The sequence below is a fragment of the Neopelma chrysocephalum genome, unplaced genomic scaffold, assembly GCF_003984885.1.
Source record: "Neopelma chrysocephalum unplaced genomic scaffold, ASM398488v2 Primary Assembly neopelma1_25, whole genome shotgun sequence".
Taxonomy (NCBI): domain Eukaryota; kingdom Metazoa; phylum Chordata; class Aves; order Passeriformes; family Pipridae; genus Neopelma; species Neopelma chrysocephalum.
The window spans coordinates 12751240-12777884 of record NW_020897694.1 but is presented as its reverse complement, the minus strand read 5'-3'; the positions used below and the strand labels follow the sequence as shown (position 1 = coordinate 12777884).

General features: G+C 36.3%; 1 protein-coding gene across 3 annotated transcripts in view; it reads left to right on the top strand.

Moving 5' to 3' along the window:
- KLHL1 (kelch like family member 1) overlaps nt 1-26645 on the top strand; it is a 207031-nt gene that overhangs the window by 22395 nt on the left and 157991 nt on the right. The window lies entirely within an intron of this gene.

Here is a 26645-nt window from a genome sequence, read left to right as displayed (position 1 = left end):
CAGATATGATACATTCTTTCAGTCTGTGGTACTACAATATTTCTGCTATCAATGTCTTGTTCTTTGCTAGAACTATCATCTTTTTTTCAAGGGAGTCTCAAAAAAATGGAACAGGCTTCCAAGCACATAAAACTAAAAGATTGTTCTTTTTTAGAACCTTCGTTCTGTCAGGCTTTTTTAACATGCATCAAAAAATACCACTTCATAATAATAATAGAAAAATAGAATGTGAAGGAAGATTTTTTTTTCATTTTTTACCATCATAGTCAATATACAAGGCAAAGTGAGAGATATGATAAAAACTTAATTTTTAGTAAGAAAATACAAAGTTTCATTTTTTTAGAAATGCATACTTATGGAATTAATTATATTTACTTTCTGTTATCAGATGGTTAGTAGTGACTGTTAAAATCTCAGCAAATAGCCTTCTGCCTTTGTAAGTACAAGGAGATAATGTGCCATCTCACACATAGATCATTTGATGTTCAGTGAAGCTCATTTAAGCTACGGAAGTTTTACCATTTATTTAGAAAAAGGAAAGGATTATCTTCCTCATAATTTTACATTACTCATACAAAACAAAGCATCTTTTGGGAAGGAAGAGAAGAAGGGAGGAAAACAGGAGAAATTTAAATGCCATTTAAATGTTCTCAGTATTTGGTTATCCTCCACATGAAAGGTCTACTGAAGTATACTGTCTGAAGATAAAGGCCAAAGTTCAGGAGACAGTCCAAGCCCAGGACATGAGTCAGAAAATAAGCATGCCTGTTACTGAGTAGGTTGAATGTCTAAACTCTCTGGGTTTGGGGATTTTTGTTTGGTTGTTTTTTATTTTTTTAATTTCTAAGTTACTAGGCAGAATAAAATCTGCTCTAATGCCAGCATTCTGATAAATACTACTATTGAACTACATTGCCTCTTGAGTATTCTGGAAGCTTCTATTTTTTCTTAAAAATGAAGAAAAATAGTACAAGAAAGTTTCTCACTTTGAAGATATCAGTTCAACTAGTTTGTTTATTAATCTTTCAATGTCTATTTTTGTACAATACTCTAACTGATAAATAATTGCAGAAATACAAGAACTTGCAATATGATTGTCAGTTAAACTGGTAATGAATTCTGCGCCCAAGATTTTCTTGTGATAATTTTAGCCAAATTAAACTTAAAAATAAATCTTCAATAAAAAGCAATCACCCACATCGGAATTTTATTTCTTATTTTAGGGAAGCTTGAATGTATCTCTGAATTACTTGTGAAAGATTGTCTTTATTCTTGAAAGGGTTTTTTTAATATTATCTGTGCTGACTAGAGGATTATAAAGGTCTTCATAAACATAATAGACTGGATTAAAAGCATAGTTGGGAATTATATAATCACATCTCATTTCTTGTTCACTTCTAAATGCACCTGCTAGGAAAAATTTGCAGTAAGTTAAAGCATATGACTAACATGAAGCATAGGCAATCTCATTAATATAAACATTTTTTAGGTTAGTTATATACATATATGTGTGTATATATATATATATATGCATATACATATATACATATAGAGATGTATATATCTATGGGTAAATTATACCTTTTTGTTATGTGAGAGCTCTGTATGGGAAATAGGCTTGGATGTTGTTACAGTAAACATTCACATCTGCCCACCGCTGATCATCTCTCCACTGGAATGGAGGGCTGGAAGACTGCTGAAGAGGATATTGAATAACCCTATCTGGTCCTGTGGAGAATACCTGAAAGTGCAAACGCATGCATGACCCATTAACTTGAAAAAAAATGAATCAGTTATAGTAAAAAATATTTTTGAAAACTATGCAATAAAATAATACTGTTCTATAACTGATATAAAGACCCCTACATTCAATGCAAAAAAGTCCCACAAGCTTTGTAAAGTTTTGAATTAAGAATTCATCTCTAGAAAGCCTAACTTATTTCAAAATAGAGCATATGTGTTGTTATTTAAAAGTAAATGTAATATGTTAAAATTTTGTTTTAAAAGAGTGATATATATACATAAAATATGAGATAATATTCTGTTTCTTTTTTTTCTTGTTGTGCAGTACTTGTTATCAACATGTTTTACTGAATATATCAAAATACTTAAAATATTTATATAAATAATATAAAATCTGTGGCATTTTTAATAATTCTTATTGAAATTAATTATTAAATTAGAATATATGGAAATAACATGCCAATTGTTATGACTCTCAAAAAGATATTATTTTATAAATTTATGCCAGCCAAGCAATGTTATTAAGAGTGCCGTCTTGACTTCAATCTAAGAAACACTATGTTACCTCTACAATAGTTCTAATTTTTATTTTTTTAAAAATTATATTATTTATACTATATTAACTGGAGAAATCTACTGCCATTTTTAAGAAAATAAAGGTAGAATGGAGATTCATGGCTGTACTCAGGAGAACAGTGCTCTATGTGAAACAGTGTTTTGACTGATGTAGATCTCAAGGGTCAAGGGTATATTTATTCCCACCCAAATATTCAGTGATTTCTCAGCCTACTCACTGTTTCTTAGTTTAAAAGCATATGAATTGTTCATAGTGACTTGACCAATATGAACTTGGATAAGTCTGCACCGCACTGTTCTGTGCTGCATAAGCAAACACACTTTGGATTGCTGAAGTGGATATAATTGGACTTTGTTTCTCAAGTTGTTTAAAAAAAGTACAATAACTTTTCTAATTGTCTGTAGTCTGGAGATGATCTTGGACAGGCTCAGAAGCTGCAAGTAAAAGCCACATTTCTTCTCTCTCCTAAAGAATATTTGCTTGGTATTAATATTAACTACATATACCTTTCAAATCCATCACTGAAAATAAATCAGAAACCAGAAAAGTGCTGTGTTTGCCTTCTTCTGAAGTTTCTGTCTTCATCTAGGAAATATCTTCTAGAAACTTAATGTTTAAGTCCCACCAATTTAAGTAAGAATGTATTTGCTTTCCTTAATAAGATCTTACATTAATAGTATCTTCATTTTGGTTTCTCTTCAGTACACAGGAAAAAACTAACGCCTATCCATGATTTCTTCCAAATGAGATTCTTACAAAGCAGCAGTAACGTTTTTATTTTAGCAAATAAAGTAGCAAGTAAAATTTTACTTGCAACTTCTGACCACTGAACCAGACAGAATTAAAAAAGCCAGTCCTCTTCCTTCGTGAAAGCTCTACAGAACAGTAGTGTAAAAAAGGGAACAAATAATTGATAGTTTAACTTTTTTAAATAGATACTAATGTTCAGAGTGCTGTGTAAACAAAATAAGGATTCATCGGAGAGGCCTCATGAATCTACAGGTTGGAGTCCGTATTCTAAAAACGACTAAGCTGTTAAAAGTTACCAATAGTTTTCAGTGTTGTCAATGAGTAAGATAAAATGTTTGTGTGAGTTTGAGGACCAAAAGCATGGTTGATGTTCCTTATTCTGCTAAATAGGGAAGTGAGGGCAGAAGATTTTTCCCTCCCATGTGTCTTCCCACTGTGTTCGCAAAGGAGCCTTCACAAAGGCTCTTAGCCTTGACTAAGCACACACCTAGCTTTAGGCATCTAATTGAAGCATAAAAGTGAGGAATACGAGAACTGCCTGTAATGGTAGTAGAAAAATGAAAAGTATTCCAGGTAATCTAGTGCATTTGATGTCCATTAAAAGCAGCTAACTCAGTGTGATAAATTAAGCCTTTCCTCATTAGCACCTTCAGCTTTGTGACTTCTTTAAAGAAGGGCAAGAGAAAAGTAGGGGAACATATGGTAGCATTATAAAAGAGTCAACCTCCATTTATGGAGGTCAGGGAAGACTGAGAAGTTGCTCCCAGTAGACACTTCTTAGTTTGTTCACTCTAAGCAATTGCTCTCAGATCCATATTAGGCCATGAAATGTGGAGTTTGACATTAGGGAAACACACTTGCGTACTTCCATGAGTCCAAGATTAAACTAGAAAATTAGATTTGCTGTAGTAATAAATATCTTGTAGGCCTCTCTTGTCATCTTCCCTTTGTTCTGCCTTCAGATGAACCTCTGAATACTAAAGGAAGATGCAAGTAGAATTCAATATCAGGCAGATTAAATGACATTTGGAAAGAGCTTTATTTTTATTATGGACAAAAATCCAAATAGCTATGGATTTTTGAGTTCTAATTTAAGAACATAAATCTGCCGACCTTTAATGAGACTGTTACTGTAACTGACTGTTGAGATTTCAAATACTCTTTTGAAAAATGTGTGAGGTTTTAGAAACTCAGGAACAATCATGTATTTTTCTAATAATTAAACTGAAAAAATTTGGTGCGTCAGCCACATTTAACTGTGTGTCACACACGAGCATACATAAAGTGTTCCAAGGATTGACACTCTAAAAAGGTATTCTTGGATACGTACTAAACTGTTGTACTGGTTATTTCTTGTATAAACATGGACTGGCAAAAAAAAAAAGTATTTTTAAAGCAAAGAGCAGGTCTGTGGAAACTTAAATGTTACTGAGCTAATAAATCTAAACTAAGTGAATCTAAACTGCCACGTATTGGAAATCCTTGAACAAGAGCTATCCATTAATGTCTGAAAATTTCCTATTCATGGATTGAGGCAAATGAACTCTCCCTTCCCTTCTATTGTTTTGTTTGCCTTAAGGATTGTTGATTGATCTGTCAATCCACAAGTATTGCAGATACCTCCTTAGAATGAAATTTGTAAGTAAGCTTGTAATCCTTCAGCATTAAATGAGAATTGCACACTGTTGTACTTAGCCAGCTAAATGTCAACATGATTCGTTGGCAAGGCATTGATCCATCTAAGTCTCTTCCAGCATCTCTACTAAGAGACTTTAAAAATAACATCACTAATATTTCATTCAACAGCACAAAATACTTAAATTTTATTGCTATTCTTTCATTTCATGTGGTTTTTTTTAAGCAAGAGAATCTACTTTACCATTCTGATATAGAGATTATACTTTAGAAATCCTCATTTATGTATCACTCCCATGAAATGATGAATGGGAAATCATAATATTGTCATGTGCTTGTTATATAAGACAGCTGATGGTTTCCGTGTCACCGTCTACCAACTATATACAAATAACTGTTGAGGATGACAGTTGTGGTACTCCCACTTGGGACCCTCTCAGCTTTAGCAGAATGTCTTAAAGAACAATTGTGAGATGTGAGCAGTTAGGAGAATATTCATCCGTTGACTACCCTATATATATGGCTTTTTGAACCCTATACTCAGCAGTTTCCTTAGTTGATGAAATGGGGAATTCCTTTTTTCAGGCTTTTCAGAAATCCAAATCTCAAGCTTATATTTAATTATTTATAACTCCTATTGCATAGCTGAGTGCATGTACGGATCTACCTCAATGCTGTTGGGTTTTGTTAATTCTATTAAATGTATAATTAAGAGTGAGCTGTAGCAATGTAACTATTAAACTCAAGAAATGTAAAAAAAAAATTTTTTTTTCATTTAACGGTCAAAACAACACCTGCTGGAGTTCCTTCTTTATGCAATTTTAAATCTTTCTAATGGCTTTTCAGGAGCAGACTTTAAACTGGGGTTTGTTTTACTTTACTTCAGTTCCTGTAATGTATACATTTGAATGTGGTTGAGCAATTGAAGCACATGTTATTAGAAGAAAAACCAAATAAGGCATCCAGAGAGCTAGTCATCTCATCACTAAAGTGAATGCCTGTAAATGTCCAGATGAATACCTCTCTAGACTCCAATAACAGCTTAGTTGAGTTCCTTATGCATAGATATCTAGTGTCATTTGGCATGCCTTAAGATGTCTAAGGTATGTTCTGTGGGGTTGACAGATACTACGCTGGATCTAGATAAGACCATGCTTTATGTGATGGACAAGATACTTGAGAGCATCTTAATAAAGAATGCCATAGAATGATACCTTTATGTTCAAGGCATAAAGACTTTTGTCAATAAGGACTAATTTTAAATGTACAGATATATCTTGTGTTTACTTGGTGAATGTAGACTGTACTGTAATTTGGTTTTGTCTAGTGTAATTTCTTTTTTGGAAAAAAACTCCACAGTTATGGACCATGTTATATTATGATTTATGCACACATAGCAGAACTATAGTAATGAAAATCCATGCTAATTACCAGTATTAGGTACAATGTTTCAACAGAGAAAGACAAGTTGTTAATGGTGATGGTGAGAAAAAAAATCCTGAAAATATTTAAGATTCAAATAACACACCCATTTCCATTTCTTATGTTCTTGCCTATCTTCTGAAATGTAGAGTAGAGAAATGAATTAATTTTTACTGTGGTTCTTTACATGTTCTAAGTTCTTTGTCTTAAATTAGTTACTCCAATCTGACTGAAGTATTTCATGCTGTATATTCATTTAAGATGCCTTGAGATTGCAAATCTAAGAAACAATTTTCGTAGGATCCTTTCACTTTCAAGAGACACTGTACAAAGGTTTATTTAATGAGATATTCATTGAAAGGAGTACTGCCTCTTGAAAGGAATACTGCCTCTTACTTCAGGAGTTTGAAAGCAGTGAATAAGTGATAGATTTATAACAGTTAAATCAAGAAGGGACCATTACACTGGCTTAAGACACATAGAACACATACACAGAATTTCATTCAGGTACCTTTATGCTCAATAAATAAACACTGATCTTATAAGATTAGGATCAAGAGAAAAAACCTATCCTCCTATCACCAGTATTTGAAGAATAAATCATGCCTAACCAATATCTTTGTTAGATTGACTTTCCCAATGAATTAAAACCCAGGAAAGATTTTGGTACTTAAGCATACTGATAAATGAACTAATGATATATGATGGAGGTATAATCAGCCTCTATAAGTGTTCAACTGCTTAAAAATCAATCATAGAATAGTTTATTAAAGGCTTGTTGTAAGCTGAAAGGACATTTATTACAGTTATGTCCTGAAGCCAGTTTGATTCACTTGCTTGAATAGTAAAATTTTAAAAAAAAAGGCATACAAACTGCAGGGGAAAGTCAAAAGTGATTACAAAAATGATTGTAAATATAAGTCTGATCTCCCATTGATTTTGAACCATTTGGAAGGAAAAAGGAAAAAAAATTGAAATCTTGTTGAAACACAAGGTTCAGACACTCAAGCAAATTACCCATGGTTACTGCTTTAATAATCACATATGTGTATATCCCACAGCAAATGCAAAGTAATTTGAATTAACTTATTTCTCTTGTAACAAAGGGTAAGCTATTTCAGATGTCTAATTTCTGTGGCTTAGAATAGAATTTTTGGTCAGCTGATGTCTACTGTCTTTTGGGAACCTGTTTGGCTAGAGAGATAAACACTTATGATATCTCTAAATCTCATTCACTGAAAAGTTTTGAGTTTTGAGAATTAGGCAGACATCTTTCAGTGATTGTCTACATGTGCTTAATTCTTACAAGGCAGATGGGTAAATAATTTTTCTAGATTTATTTAATTTTAATATTTACATCACTCTTAGCCTTCTTACTGCAGCTGCAGGAGGCATTGTGGTTGCAGACTTCGCAGCCTGCTGGGGGAATCAAGCCACCCTGACATCTTCTGGAAAAGCAGCACAGTGAGCTGTAGGCAATCCAAGAGACTCCTGGAATGCGTGGAGGATAACTTCTTAAGCCAGGTAATAGACAGCTCTGCCAGGGAAGATGCAATAGTGGACCTGATGGTCACCATTGCAATTGAGCTAATCAGTGAAGTCAAGAATGGAGACAGCCTGGACTGCAGTGTTCATACACTGGTGGAGTTTGGAGTATTAAGGGATATGGGTCATGCAAAGAGCAAAGTCAAGACTCTTAGGAAAGCAAACTTCCATCTATTCAAGGAGTTAGTCAATAGGACCCCTTGGGAAAGTGTCCTCAGGGGCAAGGGAACAGAACAGACCTGTCAGATCTTCAAGGACACTTTCCATGGAGTCTAAGTGTGGGATCCTCAGGCACAAGAAATTGGGCAAGGAACGCAAGAGACTGTCATGGCTGAATCAATATTTGCTAGTAAACTAGAGGGCAAGAAGCAAATGCACAGGCAGTGAAATCAGGGAAGAGTATAGGGATGTTGCTTGGTTGTGTAGGGATGGGGTCAGGAAGACAAGGCCCAGCTGGGGCTGAACTTGTCAAGGGATTCAAAGAATAATAAGAAGGGCTCTTACAGGTATGTCAATCAGAAAAGGAAGGCCAGAGAAAGCATACCCATCCTGATAAACAAGGTTGGCAAACTGGTAACAACTCAACAACTTTTTTGCCTAAATCCTCACTGGCAACATCTTTTCCCACACCTGTCATGTGGATTAATAGCAGGGTGGGGACTGGGAGAGCAAAGTCCCTCATACTGTAAGAGAAGATCAGGTTTGTGAACAGTTGAGGAACGTAAACATACATAAGTGTATGATGAGATGCATCCCAGAGTCCCAAGGGAATTGGCTGATGTAGTTGCCAAGAACCATGATTTTCAAAAAGTCATGCCAGTCAGGTGAAATTTCCAGGAACAAGGGAAACATTGCACCTCTTTTTAAACAGGGTGGAACAGAGGAGTCCAGGAACTGCTGAACTAACAGTCTCACCTTTGTGCCTGGAAAAATCATGGAACAGATCCTCCTAGAATCTATGCTAAGGCACATGGAGGACAGGACAGCCAGCATGACTTCACCAAGAGCAAGTCCTCCCTGACCAACCTAGTGGTCTTCTATGATGGAGTCACTGCATCAGTGGACATGGGAAGAGCTGTGGATGTGATTTATGTGGAATTTAGCTGTCAGACTTTTGACACAGTCCCCCATAACATCCTTCTCTCTGAATTGGAGAAATATGGATTTGTTGTGTGGGCTGTTTGGTGGATGATCAAATCCTGAGGGTAGTGGTCTGCAGCTCAGTGTCCAGATGGACATACTGACAAATGATGTTCCTCAGGGGTCTGTACTGGAACCAGTACTGTTTAATATCTTCATCAACAACAGTGAGCTCAAGTGTGTGTTCAGCAAGGTTGCTGAAGACGCCAGTCACAGTGGTGCAGTTAACATGTGTGAGCGTTGGGATGCCATCCAGAGGAACCTGGACAAGCTTGAGAAGTAGGAATGGGAATCTCATGAAGTTCAACAAGGTCAAGTGCAAGGTGCTGCCCCCGGTATCAATAGAGGCTGGGGGCTGAACAGATCAAGTTTGAAATCATTTGATCATTGCTAAAATTCATGGGGGAATAAACACATCCAGAAAGTTGTCTCGGTCTCACACTTGAAATAGTCATGATGGTAGCTTCTGAGATTTGCTATGGTTTTGGCACTTAGGCTGTCTCAGGAGAATAGCAGGTCACCAAGCTGTCACCACACTGCTTGAGAAGTTGTGACTGGATCTGTTTCTATACTTTCACCTTGGCACCGTTTTTGGTAACTAGTGTCTCACTAATTAATGGATGGGATGAATGGAGATGGCAGTATGAATCAGGACAGCTCTTTGTTTTGTTATCAGTAAAATGACACTGAATGGTTGTAGTTGGCTTTTCTGGCTCAAGATGCTTTTCAACTCTACTAACATTTGTATATTACGTATTCACATCTTTCAAATGCTAATAGGAAGGAATATTCAAACAATCCCCTAATAAGCATATCATTTCTCCCTTCTAAGTTAGGATTAGATACAGTTGTAGCTAGACTGCCTAGACCTTTACGTTGTCAGTGTGAGGATTTGGGTAAATAAGCAGCAGGAAGAAGAAAACTAATATATCTTCATAATGTCTTTTAGGAAGAAAAGCAAATGGAAGAATTATTTACAGTTTAGCTCCTCGTCTGCTGTATCAGAATCATATATCTTCCCAGTACAGTTAATGTAATGAACATTTCTTGTGTTCCTTGCTTGGCCAAATGCATCCCAATGATTAACACTTGCAGTGTTCACCAGAACCCCTCTGACTCAGCCTGAGAATGCTCCCTCCCACCCTCTTATAATTTACAGTCACAAAGTGCACCAGGAAGACCAGGAATATGAGTGTCACCCCGTCACCCGTTTTCTGAATTTGTCAGACTACTTAGTGTACAGTTAAACTAATCTGCCTAAGTGACATCTGTGTACAAATACTGTCTTGATACCAATGCTATTTGAGAGATATAAAGTCCTCAGCTTCCCCCAGCAAGCTGATACCAGGTCTCCTAAGCAAGCTGCTATGACTCATTTACTCTACCCGCACCTTCCATTAGCCTTCACGACCCGCTGTCCAAGGACATTGGAATGGTGTATTTCTAAAGTGGTCCCTCCTGCTGCACAGCTAATGTGCGTATATGTCTCCTTGGTAATCTCAGGTCAATTTAGAATTGTTCTGCTTGCTGATAGTATCATTGCACGAAGAAATGGGCTTCAGCAATACTGTGTGTGAGAAAATAAGGAAACAAGATTGGCAAAACAAATTAGTATCTTACTGTAGCTTCTTTTGGGATCACAATAGCAGCCTCCCTCTGTTCCATATCTTTTCTCATCTCTACACCCCAAGTCACATTACATGCTAATTTAGTTGTTTGGTGCTGTGAACATTTCACAAGAACTTATCCACAGCTGTCAAACTCACAGCTATCATTATTTTTATTAGACATCTTCCCTTCTAAAAAGTCAGAATCTTTCCCACAGGCTCACCTTTCTCCCTGCCTGTCTATTTCTGAGGATTGCAAGCTGGTACTCAGTTATTCTCTTCAGTAACACTGGATTTCTATGTGCATTTGCCATTAACTGCATTAAAAGGAGCAAGAGCTCACCCTACTGAGCAGGACCCCAGATGCTGGAACCAGCTAGGAAGGGAAGAAGTGATAGAAAAATATGTGGTATTGTTGTTGTCAAGCTAAAATACTTCTACATAGAAGCTCAAGGAGGAAAAGTGAATTCTTCCTCAACATTTTTACAGTCCTAAGATCACCCTTAAAATTCTACCCTCTCTTCCAATTTAATGTGCAGTTCTGCACATATGCATACATATATGTGTACACAGAAGTGTGATGCAGACATATTCTTGCAGTGCAAGTGCAGTGAAACCATCTTGGCAAAAATTACTATCTACATCTGCATGAGGTCTGTACTGTTATGAATTATTTCTAAAGAAAGAAAAAATAAACCTAGAATTAGATTTTTTTCTTTAGGAGTTCAGAGCACTCTGACAAAGCTATTTACCATAAAGTGAAAAACCTCACGTGCAATTTTGACAGTAAATTTATTCCTCTGCTCATTCTGTAAAGCAAGTGAGGATGGAACTTATTTATCAAGAATATACTGAATTTTTGTAGTTACCTTTTCTTATTCATTTATATTTTTCAGCTTTATTAGCATCAGAGTGTTCTTATTTGTGGTGTTTTTTTTAATCCACATCTCTGAAATCTTTGCAAAAAGCAATCCTTTAATAAGCATATAGGTTTTCTCCTTTTTAGGATACAGCTAGATAACTAAGTAAACAATCAATCTGTGGATCAACTGTTTTCTCAGTTCAGCGTATTTTCGCAGGAATCAGCATGATTCCTGCCATAACTGTAGTTAATGAACAAGTACCACGAAGTCCTTGTTTTTATTGTTATTTTGGCCACTGGTAAGCACGCTATTGCAACTATTAACTGTGGCCAAATCTATCAGAAGGAAAAGACAGTCCATATAGTTTCATGTAGTCAGCAATGAACTTCACAGAAGCTTAAACTTTTTTTTCTGAAAAAAATCAATGGCAGTTGAGCAACCCTGTATTTTTGCTGTTGCTGTTGTTAGATCTATGCTGAATGACGGTCATGAGTTAAGAATGCAGATATCAACCAGAAACTCAGTTTCATGTAGTATAAATACAGTTTTGCTTTAAAATAGGTTATAATTTTGTAATTAGATCCTATTAACGAATGTACATAGTAATAAGTAATTTATGCTACTGCTTGTTGTCATCAAACTCATTACTTGCAGAGTCTTTCATCCCTCTCCCTAACCAGCAATATGAAAAATTCTCCCCAAAGGCCCTCCTCATATATATTCCCTTTCCAAGCCCTACCACTGAAATTTTCCTACAGAAAAGTAATGAGATTAAGCTTACAGGACACGATGAAAACAAGTTCTGGAGAACAAGCTCCAGTTTTCAATTGCCATTTCATCCAAAGTAGTAATTTCTCAGGGTCAAAACATGATTTAGGTGTATGAAGTTCCCTGTGAAATAGCAATAGAGAACAGGGGAGAGTACAATGGGAAGAAAAAAAAGTAATCTTTATTGAACAATTTTATAGAAGTGCCTTTTAACTCAAAGAGGTTATAGCCAACAGGTTATCTTAAAATTTTACCTTACTTAACTTCGAGAAGGGTCTTCACAAAACATCTGACTGTGAGGGTGTATCTCATATTTTTGGGAGAAGGGAAATCAGGGACTGCTACCATAGGAAGGTGAATAGTGAGCAGAGGGAGACAGCTGATGTATTGTACAGCCCTACAGTATCTGAAGACAGCAGATGGAGCCCAGGGCTGTTAACTGGGAGCCAGAGCCAGGGTGCTTCCAGGGGATCAAGAATATAAGGAGATAAGGCCAGAGACAGAACTAGAGATAAGACTACAATGTAGACAGTAGTGGAGTTTTACTTTTAAAACAATTAAATTTCCTCTTTCACTGTTTTAAAATAAGAATTATATTCCCGCAAGCCTGCAGTATCAGCAATAGCTCAGGAAAGAAATCAAACCTATATGACCACTGTAGACATTAAAAGGAAAAGTGTTGCCTTCCAGTTTCAATTCCCCTGTGGAAATGGTCTTGAAGTGCCTGTGGGTCCTTCAATTTATATATAGTTAGAGATGCTAGAAAACTGCAGTCAGGACTGTAGGCATATAAAGGACATTAAATATATCCATGAAAATTCTGAGCAGGACTAAGAAAACAAGAATACATTCTTTTAAATATTGGGAAGAAACATGCTTTGCTAATGTCAGAACTTGATAGGCAAGGCATACTGAAAATACAACAGTCTTATTCCTTATATATGATGCATTTATAATTTTTCTTTCACTGAAATGCTACCTGATTTGGTTTTAATTTGTGAGATGTTAGTAATGAACTATTAAAAGTAAATAATAGCAGACATAGTAACAATAGGTCTAATGTGTAACTACGTCTAACAAGCTGTAGTAACAACTAAAAGTGAACTCCTTGATCAAATCTTTGAGTTAGTCTTAAACTAACTAGCGGTCTAAGGAAAAGTTTGTTTCTTCTAATATTCAAAAAGGCCAACTACATGTTACAGGTGAACTAGTCTTATGTTAATCCTAGGAAAATAATAGGGAAGTTGATATGGTAAACACTACAAAAGAATTTATTAAAAACAAAAAGGCTTTATGGAATATAAGTTTTATCAAATCAATTCATTATGTTTGTTCAAAGCAAGAGATGGGTACAATCTAGAAACACACTAGTACGTTTTGACACCTGAAAGGTTTTATATTAGTCTTTCATAAGATTCTAATTCAAAAGAAGAGTTGGGTTTTGTTTGTTGTTTTTTTGGGTTTTTTTGTTTTTTTTTTTTTACCAGGCTTGCACTGAGTTAATTAATTTTCACTGCTCTACACTTCACGCTGTCAATATGCATAAATATACAATTGGTCTTAAAATATATAAATTTATTGATTTAATTTTTAAATGATTCTTAAATTATGGAATCTTACATAATAATTACAGAGTAATTATGCAGTAATTATGCAGTAATTATGCAGTCAGCATCAGTGCTAGTAATGGGATAATCCAAAGAGAATCTTTTGAATACAAGCTATTACAAGGTATACATGTATATCTGCTAAGAATATAAAATATATTCATAAGATAGGAAATAGCATCCTAAAAGATAAAAATAATTTAAAGAGAGGATTAACAAATTTTGTTGAAAAGAAGAAGAAAGATTAAGTAAGAAAATACATGGCAATGATGAAATCATCACAGGAACTACACATCCTATGCTGGTGTGCACTTTGAAGAAAGTATGGATCTGAAAACAAAACTAAGAAAAAAACTATCAGGAAAAAAGTAGAATGACCTGGTAATTATGCTTTAGAGAAAGTTAATAAGAAGGGCAATGTGTAATATGTACACTGGAAGACTTTCTGGGTTTCAGAACTGATATTTGAGTTGTCTTGTAAATCCTGAATCCTTTCTGAGCAAGCAAAATATATAGGAATATTATTCACTTGAAGCATATGTGTGTTTCTACTAAAGTCAATTGCATTCTTCTGTGTGTTTTTCTAGTTGACTGTGGGGAATTCTATACTAGGTTTCTGCATCATGCCCTTCTGCATCATGTAATGTGTTTACAAATGTCTTCATCTGTGCTGGGACTGTTGCTACCTCTGTTGCTGTCAGGCATGTTGGTAAATATGCATTTAATGACAGCCTACTGTACCTTTGACTTGGTTAAAGCGTTTCTTCCGGGGATATTAGTAACAGTTTGGACTCTTGAACACATTCAAGGTGGTGTAACCAAGGAGACTGGTCTGAACCAGCTCCTGAGAAATGTGCACACTAGATAAAGAAGATGTGGATTAATAAATGTTTGGAGATAATAGTATTTTTTTCATTTATTCTTTTTGCATATTGTGGCAATCTCTAATCCAATAAATGTATTAAGTTAAGGAGGAAACAATGTGAAAAGAGCACATGCTTTTTTTGGCCTTCCATGCTCCCCACTCTCCACCCTCCCCAACACTGTTGACCTACAGTCTTTTTTTTTAAAGAAAGCCAGGAATTTCTTTTGTAGAATAGCTTAAATAACATAATTAGACTGACTGGTAGAGGTATGAGCTCTAAGATTTATTAGTATTATCCAGTTCTGCCTTTTCTCCAGAGAAACAAAATGTGGAAAGGGAAGGAAGAAAAAATAGAGGACAATTTATACTTATCTCTGATTCTCATTACACATTTACTGGGAGACCATAATTCTAATGAAAAGCATGGGTTCCAAGCCACTTTAAAGGTTTTATTTCAGTGATTCATGAAAAATATTTAGCTAGACTTACTTATTCTTACTTGGTTACAGTTAACTTTGTGAAATACAAGATTTACATGATAAAAAGGATAGTTCTGACATTGAAACATTATATTAATACATAGAAGATTTAAGTTCAGGTTTTGGCTTTACTTCAATCTTTCAATGTAATTTTGTGGACAAGTCAGTCAATCTCAAGGTTTCCACGCGATCTGTAATATAAAGATATTCTCATTTTTCTTTTTATTATGTTTGAAGGATGGTATTATTCTATCACCAAGTGCTATTATGCTCTTCAAGAATAGTTTTTTGTGTACCAAATAGGGCAAAAGATGTAATTCTATATCTTTGTAAACTTGTTACATTTTGTTAAGCTGCACTACTACTTAAAAAATATGAGGAGCAAAAAAATTACTAGAAAAGGATAGTTGTGTAAGAAGCAAAGCAATCTGATAGATTCTTTTCGTATCAGAGGATTTCGGCTATGATGATCTGTTAGAACTTGTTTTAAAGAGAGGGAGAACTTGAATCCATAGGCTCATAGAATCATGGAGTCATAGAATGGTTTGGGTTGGAAAGGACCTTAAAGGTAATCTAGTTCCAACTCCCCTGCTGTGGGCAGGGACACCTTCTACAGTATCAGTTTGCTCAGAGCCCCATCCAGCCTGGCCGTTAACACTTCCAGGGATGGGGCATCCACAGCTTCTCTGGACAAAATGGTAACATTGTGATTTCTATGGAGTACCAGTGAAAATGTTAACTATTCTGATAAAAGACTTAACACTGAGAGTATTAAGTAATTGTGCAGCCAAAACCATTTTCTCACCATACAGTTATCAGTTTAAATCACATTTGGTAATCTTTTACATATTTGATTTTGTCATTACTCTTTATGACATATAAAAAAATCAACAAAATGAAATTTTCAAATGTGGTAGAATAAAAGCCTGTGTGGTGGGGGGAAATAGTTTTAACAGCTAGAGTTATAAAATGGTAAACCCCCAGGGGGTGGTGACCTTTGGGGTCTAGCCAGTGAGCGCTCCTGCAAAATATAAACATATCACAAGCAGACCGGAAAAGAAGGTAGTTGTAGTTGTTGGTGGAGAGAAGTGGCCATGTTGTAGAGCCACAAGGAGCAGAGGCAGGAGCCCCTCTGGGGGCTGGGCCCCCCCAGCCCCGACTGGGGGCTGCAGGAACTTGGAACAGTGTTAAACTGGGCCGAGTTCTGTAGTTGAGAGCTGGGGAAAGCTTCTGCACTGTAAGCAACAGCAAGAGATACGGAAAGCAGCAGCAAAACAGCACTGACCGAGTAGGAGTGGCAGAGAGCCAGCAGAAGATAAGGAGCAGCAAACCAAGCACGGAGCTAACCAGAGAGACACAGAGTTGTCTGATGCAGAGAGAGTTTGGGTAAGAACTGAACCAAAACCCCCCAAACTCCCTTTGAGATCCCTCCTAAAATGGAGGGGGTGGACTCCTACTGATTGGAAGTCCTAAAATGCAGCATGCACTGCAAAGAGAGGAGCTGAGAAGCTCGAAGCGTCCCAGAGCTGGACGGAGACACAGAATGGAATGCAGAGGAGGGCTTCACCCTCCCTGCAAGGGGGCTTGAATCCCCTGAAGATAAGGACTGTCACGAAGACCCCTGCGCTTCGTGGTATGACGTGGTGAAGCGACCTTTGTCCTGGTAAATGCAGCCCATGGAAGAAAAGACCCTTGCCTGAAGTTGAAGGGCCGAGAGGGGCTTGGAGGCCTCCCTTGTGTGTACTGGCAGAGATCCAGCTACAGGTGCTGCATGCGAGAGGAGAGCCTGCTGCCCTAGAGACACTGCTGCTTTGAGAGTGAAAAGGATCTCTTCCTTCTTCCATCCTGGACTTTTATTTGGAGGAAGTGATTTGATCCATTGTAAATACTGATTTATCATAGGAGATAGTTGAGATTGTGTGTGTAATGTATTATAATATTTATGTGATGTGTACAGTCATTGTAATATATATTCCCTTCCCCCCATTTTGAGCCTCGTGTGGTGTCTGGAAAACCCATCTCACACTGGGTTGAGATGTGAGAGGGGGGCTAGGACTCGGGAATTGGATTTTGGGGCTCTCAAACCATTACAACCTGATACAAATGAAAATAAAGGCTGTGATTAAACATAACTAAAGAATACACTATCATAATTTTTAGGTGCTTTACATTGACCTGACCCTTGGCTGTGCATTCTGTGAATTTTTCTGATTAATGTTTGCCCCAAAAAAACCAAGCAAGTAAAGAAAAAGGCTACTTCCTTGCTCATATTGGAGAAAAGAGGTGGAGAGACAAGAGACCCACCAAAAGGTACTGGAAGGATGTTGGCAGTGGGGTAGATTCTTAAGGAATAAATCTGCTTGGATTGAGAGAGATGCTTGCAAATCTTGGCTGCTTATAACTCCTTTTCATCATCTAAATTTTTGTTTCCTTTGTTAAACGATTTTCTTTGTTAAAAAAATAAAGGCCTGGTTTTGGTTTGTCATTTTGGTTTACAAAACTGTTTTTTAATCTAAAAAGACACATTTCAATCAATGGGGGAACATGCTCCTCCAAAGAGCAGTGTTTAGCTCAATCTGATGAAGAGTGGTTCATAAAGATATGGAGTCAGACATTCATAGATATCATGAAGAGAGGAGATTCAGCTCTGCTAAAGCATGCCATTCAAGATTTATACCAAAGTATAATTGTATATTTAGAGTATCCAATTAGGTGTTAAAACAGAACTTTGGATTATTTGCATTCTGCCAAGGAATCTTAAGATTTTGGAATGGTTAATTCTAAATAGTAAGCAAGTAATGTGAGGTAGTTTAAAAAAATAAAAGGGAATAATAGTGAGATGATTGAGCTGTGCTGAAAAGTGAATACTAAAGACATATCTGTAGAAGGACAATGTAGTGGTTTGAACCAGGTTTTCCCCCTGAAGCTAAGAAAGTGGTAACCCCCAGGGGGTGGTGACCCTTGGGGTTTGACGCAGTCAGCGCTCCTGCAAAATATAAACATATCTCTGGACCAGAAAAGAGGTAGTTGTACTGGTAGTTCTTGTTGATAGAAGAAGTAGTAGCCATGTTGTAAGCCACAAGGAAGGGGCTCGAAGCCCCTCTGGGGGGCCTCGGCCCCCCAGCCCCCAGCTGGGGTCATAGAAACTCAGAAACAGTGTCAGACTGGACTGAGGTCTGTGACTTGAGAAGCTGAAGGAGTTTTCTCCACCGTGAGTGAGCAGACAGAGCAGCAGCAGAGACAGCAGCGTCCGAAAAGCAGTGGCAAAGAGCCAAGCAGGTAAGAAGAAGCAGCAGAGCTGCCGAGCAGGAAGACACAGAGATCTCCGATGGAGAGAGACAGAGAGAGAGTTTGGGTAAGAACTGAACAACCAAAACTCCCCAAACTCCCTGGAGACTCCTCCAAGAGAGAGGAGGATGATCAGACTCACTTGAAAGAGTCTTGGAGTGCAGTATGCACTGCAGAGAGGAGCTAAGAAGCTCAGACTGTCCTGAGAGCTCAGCCAGGACGGCCAAAGGAATGTGTGTGTGTGGGGTGACCTTGGCCCCCCCTTGCTGCAGCTTCAGAGAAGCTAGCAGCCATCTTGAGGCAGAGCATGGGAGCTCTGCAAAGGTGCTTGAGTCCCCTGACGTTAAGGACTGTTGCGAAGACCCCTGTGCTTCGCGATATGACCGTGGTGACACGCCCTTTGTCCTGGGAAACGCAGTCCACAGAAAGACCCTCGTTTTGAAGATGGAGGGCCGAGGGGCTTGGAGACCCCCTCGTGTGCATTGGCAAAGATCCAACTGCAACTGCTGCATTGGAAGAGAGAGACACTGCTGCCCTAGAGAGATCTGCTGCTCAGAGACTGGAAGGGGTCTTTTCTTCTTCTTCCCTCCTGGACTTTTATTTGGAAGGGAGAAGAGATTTGGCCCATTGTAAATATTGTATGTCATGGTAGAGATAGATTTAAGATTGTATGTAATGTATTATACTATTTATTCATGTGTACAGTCACTGTAATATAATTCCCTTCCCCCCATATTGAGTCTTGTGTTTTTGTCTGGAAAACCCATCTCACACTGGGTTGAGATGTGGGAGGGGAGCTAGAACAAGGGAACTGGATTTTGGGCTCTAAAACCATGACAGACAAATAGCTCTGAAGAAAAATAATTGGGGGGAAAAGTGATTATGGTTAAAAGAAATAATATATTTAAATATGTGTGGTATATTAAACAATAAATGTGTTTTCCCAATATTTGTAAAAGTAGTGGGATTAATTGTTTCCATCAAAGATGTGCTTGCTATTGACAAGATGGTACAGAACAGCTTAAAGAGCTTTAAGAGATTAATTATGAATATGAGTTTGAATCCTTTAGAATACACAGATCCTCAATATACGTAAAATGTATGCTCAGAACAAACATATATTAAAAACACATAAAAAGCTTGGGAAAATTAACCCAGTCAACTGATGGCTAAGTCTTTATTTCTACAAGGCTTAAAAGTAGTGCAGGGAGGCTGGCGAAGGCAAACGCTGTTTCAGGTCCTTGGTCTTGAAATGAAGCATCCCAAAATTAAATGTTATTGTAATTAATTTTTTTTCCTGCCAAGATTAAGCTTGGCGTTGTATACTTTAAAGTTTCAAGACAAATTATAAAGGCAGAGTTGTGAAAATGCACTGTAGTAGCAATTTCATTAAGAATCCTTCAACGATATGTTTAGGAAGGAGAATTTCTTTTGACTCAAAACAATCAGGTGATTATGGTTTGGAAATGTATAGCAGGCAAATGTGATATGAAGTACACTGAAATAGGCTTTGTGCTCTTTGTCCATTTATAAAGTAGGAGAATTATGAATGGACAGCAATATAAGATCATTCCACAGAACAGATACTGTTGGATTTTTGTTGAGATAAATATAATATCACTTATGCATAATACTACATTTCAAGCTTCAGAACAAGCCACTGATGGAAATTCCTTCTACGTGATCTTCTCTAAAGCCATAAGTAACACATTTCAGTTACATGGTATAACATAGTCAATAGTCAAAGTCAATGGCCAGTGATGGCTAGAGAGGACTTCTGGTTCAGAATAATGTGTAATCAAACCAATAAAAAGCTTTCCTGGTCTGGACAGCTATAGGTACAGAACCCAGGGTTCTGGGCACAAGACCCAGATCTCCCATTGTCTGAACAGATTCCTCTTACCCTGACCCACTAAGGACTGTTACTTTTAACAGTTGGACTCAACGATCTTAAATGTCTTTTCCAACCTAAGTGATTCTGTGATTCTTCCCAAAGACAAGTAGATGAATAAGCCTGGAATGGTTATATATCTCTTCATCACTGTTTTATATTGGTGTTAGTCTGCAATCATGAGGCAGTCTTCCTTATGCTGTATGCCTTTTCCAATTTTACAGCTGTAACACTCCAGTTTTAAGCCTCGCGCTTAATTTGGAATATTACTCACATTTAAGACTTTTAAGTTTACTTACCAAACTTTTGAAAAGCCTTTAGTTTGTTATTACCTCGAATTCATGTCCGGAGAAAACGCTGCTACGTTTTCTCTAAGAAAATTTCTTTTGGTTTAGTGAGAAAATGAGATATTTTGGCAAAAGATTTTAGAGGGATAACCTATAACCAATGCAGAAATATTTCCCCAAACACCCAGCAAAAAGACCCAGTTCACAAAAGCACCCACCACAAAGCAATCAATTTTAGTAAAACACAACTTACTGGTTTTAAGTTACCCACAAGAGAAAGAAAAGACTAAAGGAAGAAAAGAGAGATTGAGAATTTCTGGAATTAGTAGGCATTCTGTTTGGCATCTCATTGTAATGAACTCTTAACTTAAGCTTATATCCCTTGGATTTTGTTCACCCTGCAGCAGATTTTACCTGGCATTATTTTCTTCCTTGCTGTATCCCTCTTCAACCAACCAAGGATGAACTGATGAAAGGTTATAGTATGTGCTGTCTTGGTTCTTAAAATCTGCTAGGTCTCTACTTTTGTTGCACACATTTGCAAAATTTATGTAAGAGGCAAGTCACTGCTAAGACAGTATTTCCAGGAATAAAGAGAAAGGGTAAATTTATGTTTGTTTCAGGCGTTGACAGGGCATGGCAATAAACACCTGCTAAGATCATTAGGGGTCATTTGATATAACATGTTTCACCTGTGAATTACAATCCATTTAGGCAGCATAATAGAGCTTGATGAGGAGGTTGTATTTGCTCTGTTTTTGTGTCTCTTGGGCTTAAAGCTCTAAACTAGAGTATAATAATTTGGAGTTAGGAATTTAGCAATGAGAGCTGGAATTGAATTAAGGTAAAACGTTAATCATAAAATAAAACATAAATATACTCTTTGGCTGCTTTTGGTTCCAGCAGTAGAATAGTTGATGGTTTGGTATGTAAGCATAAGTACTATACCATGATTCATATCTGTATGTTGTCAAAACAGTATTAGGACAATAAGAACATTCTCATGCTAGGCAGGTTTGGGGTTGTTGTTTTGGTTTTTTTTAATGGAAAGGATAAGGGTTAGATTTCAATTGAATTTTTTTTAATTGCTTTTTTCCACTTAACAACAGTAGCTTGTATTTCCTTTTTTTTCTTTTTTGATTATAAAAGCTACTAGCAATTGAATGCACATCCATTTTGTCTGAGAGTGGAAATGTTTTGTGTATAATTGTTTTTTCATCCCAAAACCTTTAAATAGATTAAGTAACTGTATCATCCTTCTAAAATTAAGTAAAATCGCTTTCCAAGGATACAAAGTTAATTAATTTTAAAAGTAAAATATACTTGATAGTAGTACATAACTTTATGTACCCCAGAAGTTATCCTGCTAGATTTGCAATTCTGGCACGTTGGAATTTTTTTGTGTGTTGATATTGCAGTTATGCAAAAATCTATTTGATGTCTGCCCTTTCAAAATTATTCCACAAATCTGGATGCAAAATATACCTGTGCTAATGAGTAAGTGCTGACAGGGAAAAGTGGATGTTGGACTGCAAAGGAAAACCTTACTAGATGGATTAACATTATGATTTCTGTTAAGATAGGAGTACTTCCTTTCCCTTTGCTAATTATTGTAGCATTCTCTTTTTCCCTTTCCTTCTTGGAGAACTTCCCTGAGTAAAGAATGACAGTGTGCTTGTAAAGAATTTTGAACACTCAAGTGTCCGGCCATTTTACCTATGACAAAGTAAATAAAATAATCTAAATCTTTTAATTATTTAAATGCTTTGATTTTTTAAAATATTATTTTCTATACATTGTTTGTATTATTGTTCTTTAAATTAGTTCCTTGGTTTAATGTACTTAAGCTGTTTGCTTGTGGCCTTTGAAGCTAGTTTGTCTGTAACTCAGAATAATCTGCCAGTATGTTTGAACACACGGACTTTCAAGAATACACAATACGACAAATGAGACAAATCCTTTTCCTTTCTGTAAAAGATCCTCCAAGAACTTTCAAAATACATTCCATCCAATCAATATACTAAATGCTGTTGCTTCTCACCTCAAGCCATGCTGAAACACAAAAAAGGAATCAACTCAGTGGTCTTAAGTGCCTTTTCCAACTTAAGTGATTTTATGACTCTATGTTTCAACTATTGCAAGGCTTTGCAAAACATGACAAATATATTATTCCAAATAAAATTATGACATATAGAAGTTTTAATATGATAATTATTAAATTCAGCAAAAATTGTGGTAAGGGAAGGATGGTGTAATTGAAAGAAATGCCATTTATTTATTTATTTATTTATTTTTTAACGAAAGCATCACATACTTGTTAGTTATTTGTTTCTGGGATCTTTCATTTAAAATGTTACTTGAAAATTATGTTAAAATATAAAGGCCAATTCAGTAGACACCTTTTTGCTTTCTGTGTGATCTGTGATGAACTTAGGATTCATTGGGGAATAATAGCATCTGGCTATGTCTGTACTGTAAACAATACAGACCAAGGCACAAACTCAAGCAGCCTCCTATCACCTACACCATTTAGCTGCAGGCAAATTTCATGATGTGGGTTTGTCCCAGTGTCTGGGCAGGATCTAAAAAATAGCACAGCCCAGGGATAGTTCCTGATAGGGAAAATCAACATGCTTTGGGGCAGGAAGATTTTAGCACAGTGGGTATTAGCTATGCCAAAGACAAGTTCCGATATAGTTTTTTTACTAATATGGATGAAGCTATTGAAATTTATTACGTTTGGTTGCCTACATTAGATTATTTACATAAACCACAGCATTTTGATAAACTACAAACACGATCTGGTTAATTCTGGCATTTATTGCTTCATTTTTTCTTGGCCAGGTAGTAGATTTTTGGAAATACCACTTCATATACTGATGACACAGTTTCTCCATCACTAAAATGTAGTTAATAATGCCAGCATTCTTTTAAGAACAGTAATGGTGACTGTGCAGAATATATCTAGATAATATTTGAGTTTAATGGAAATATTAGATTGGTAAGTGTAAATTAGTATAAAGGGTCATATAAAGTCATGCTGTGTTACATTGGTGTTAACCTTTTAATCCATTTTATTTTCATGTGTAAGAAAACTAAAGCAGTCATTTGCTTTATTTATATGACCTTCCTAAATGTATCACATATGAAAATACATTGTAAGAATTTTTTTTTTTCATTTTTCAATAATAGGTGAACAAAAATCTCTTGTTGAGAATAGCTTGGCATAAAATCCAATCTAGATAATGCTACCATGAGTTCATTAGCTGAACTCTGCTGAACCGATGTACAGTGGATTACTGGTATCTTTTGACAACAAATGTCTTAACCATGCAATCCTTGAGACCCCTAATAGATCTTGAACTGTACCAGGAAATCGATAGACAGATGATGCAGTTTGCAATGCAGTCAGGTCACAATGCATCCTTGGAAGTTTTTTCTTTCCTTTTAAAGCATTGTTAAGAATAGCTTATTACAGCTATCCAGTCTAGAGGAGGTCAAAAAGCCATGCTTTAATTACCAGCTGTGGTTGTAATTATTGTGCAAAATGCATGTGAAATAGATGAACTTCACAGTGAATCACTTGAAGCTTCACAGATTATCACTGACCTTACTAAATTTCTCCTGCATGTGTAACTCAATACAATTTTACTTTCATTCCTTCTTTTTAATTGCACTGATAATTTTTTGTGTTAAATTAAAAATTAACATAATAATGTGCAATGGCAATGACAATTAAAAATCAAAAAGTGCTATGCAAAAATTCTTGCTGAGCAAATTGTATATGTCTGTACATATGTATATGTTCATATGTACATACATGCAAATGTATATGTAAATATGAAAACTCACACATACCAAATACATTTGTATTATGCACAAAAATGTATAAACAGGCATGTTTACAATTTATATAAAATTAAGAACAAATTCCTAATAGATTAGAGTCAAAGGAGAACCCAGAGGAGAAAACGTTCAAGCACACCAGATACACCAGGGTCTGCTCTCTCTTCATTCAATGTTTTTCTCAAGTGTGGAAAATAAGGGTAAAAGGTTAGGTTTCTACTTTTCTTTTAGGAAAATGGAACCTGGAGTTTTCATGTCTCAAGACACCACCAAAGGACTGTAAGAACGGTCTTAATGCTGTATTTGTAAGTTTTCCTCTACTGCTTGAGGAGCCTTATATGTTGCTTTATATGAAGAAATCTGGCTTAACCTGAGGATTACTCATTATTTCCTAAGGGAGAAGCACAATTTTGTGGTCCTTTATACACTAATAGCTGTTGACATATTTTTTCAGTAACTTTTTGATGTGTCTTACATTAAGACTCTTTGGACTGGTGAACTGAAACAAGTTTCTTTGTGTATGAGAGAGAGGGGGTCTGTACTAGCAACTGGAGTGGCCTGTGACCTTGGTATGTCCAGCTGCCAGCAACTGGGTAGAGTGGGGTGTCTGAGCCCAGCTACTGGAGACATCCACCTTGTCATCCAAGTTAGTGCCTTGTCAGTGGTGGTGTTTTAAATAGGAAAGGTCTGTCTAGAAAGAATGACTAGTATTTTGCAATCTGTCGCAATTACATGCTATGATTGAGAGATTTCATATCATAAATGCTAAATGAATCTCTCTTTTTGACAGAGAGAAAAAAAATTATGCCAAGCACACAGGAAGAGCTTCAATGAAATATGAATCTTGGGAATCCATGCCTGTCAACAGCATAATGCATACTTGACAGATGACCAAATACAACAGATGAGAAACCCCAAAATTAGCATGCATGCACATATCAACATTTTAAATTGAATCATAGCAAAACTTGGCAGAAATCAAAATCATTAGCAGGTATAGTTCATTAATAAAAGTCAGTCTCATACATAACTGTACCTAATTTCATGATATATGGTATGCAATGATTGCAGTCATCCAACAAAGTTTTATTGATAACTGCTTTAATATGTTCACACACAGTCTACAGAGAAGATATACATGTTCATTACCCTGTTTACTAGTAACTCCTGTTTTAATTTCTGACTACTGAAATGTAATGATAATTAATTTTCAGATTGTCAAAATAATTTGGAAATAGAGACATTGTACTCCACTGTAACAAAAATCAAAAAGTACAGGTGTGCTGCTTTAGTCTGTCATTATTGAGCAGTTAAAGATCTTCATCTATTAAAAAAAAATGGGTCTAGTTTAGAATCTACTGATGTGGGGTAAAGTTTCCTGACTTTTGGTTGAAAATGCCAGTGTTTTATTCATAAGCCATGAAAGAAATGCAGAATCAAGTAATTATTGTTAACATTGCTGCTTGTTGAAAGAAAATATTGCATAGCGTAAAGTGGTAGACAATTTATCTTCCCTTTAGAATAAGATAGGCGGAAACCTTTGTGTTTGTTTTACAGCACTCCTAATGAAAGCTGGGACTTGCTTATAGGGATTGATTTATCTGCTAAGTTTGGGTATGTGAGTTGCTCAGGTGCAGGAAGAAAGCTGACAATAAAACTCTTATAGCCTAGAGTCATCTCTGGCCAAGAGACTCAGCTATAACATTCCCTAATTGTTACATTTTGCCCTTAAGCATGTATAGGATAGTTTGATGTAGTCCATTTATAAAACTGTTTTATGGAATTTGAATTTTTAAGTGACAGCTAAAAGAAATGAATTCCACAATTAGGTCTCTGTAACTATACATTGTGTAAACTACTCATCTCAGGCAGCGATTTCAATAGTGAAAAATTGTTGCACCTATATCATTCTTAGAGATAGGCTAGTAATTATGGCATTAATACCTTCTGTTTTGTCTTACAGCTGCCAAAAATATGGAAACATTCAGTCATGACTGGGAATGGCTTTTCAGCAAAATAATCTCAACCAAATAAATGTGTATGACAGTGGATAATGCTTGCAATAGCTAATGAATATTAGGTGTTGAATTGAATAAGTAATGAACATACCAGGGCAATGCACAGGACTAGAAAGGCATCTATACAAATCATAGAGCTATTTAAACTGTTTCAGGTGAGAGCAGTTACCTGTAGTTGAGGTTCATTTTTTAATCTTTTTTTCACCTTTTTAAAATTTTATTTTATATTTTTAGCTAATGGCAGGTTTCCCTGTTAATTTAATTCTTCCCTCTCCCTCAAACTTCTGATATGGACGAGTATTCTGGCAGCAAAA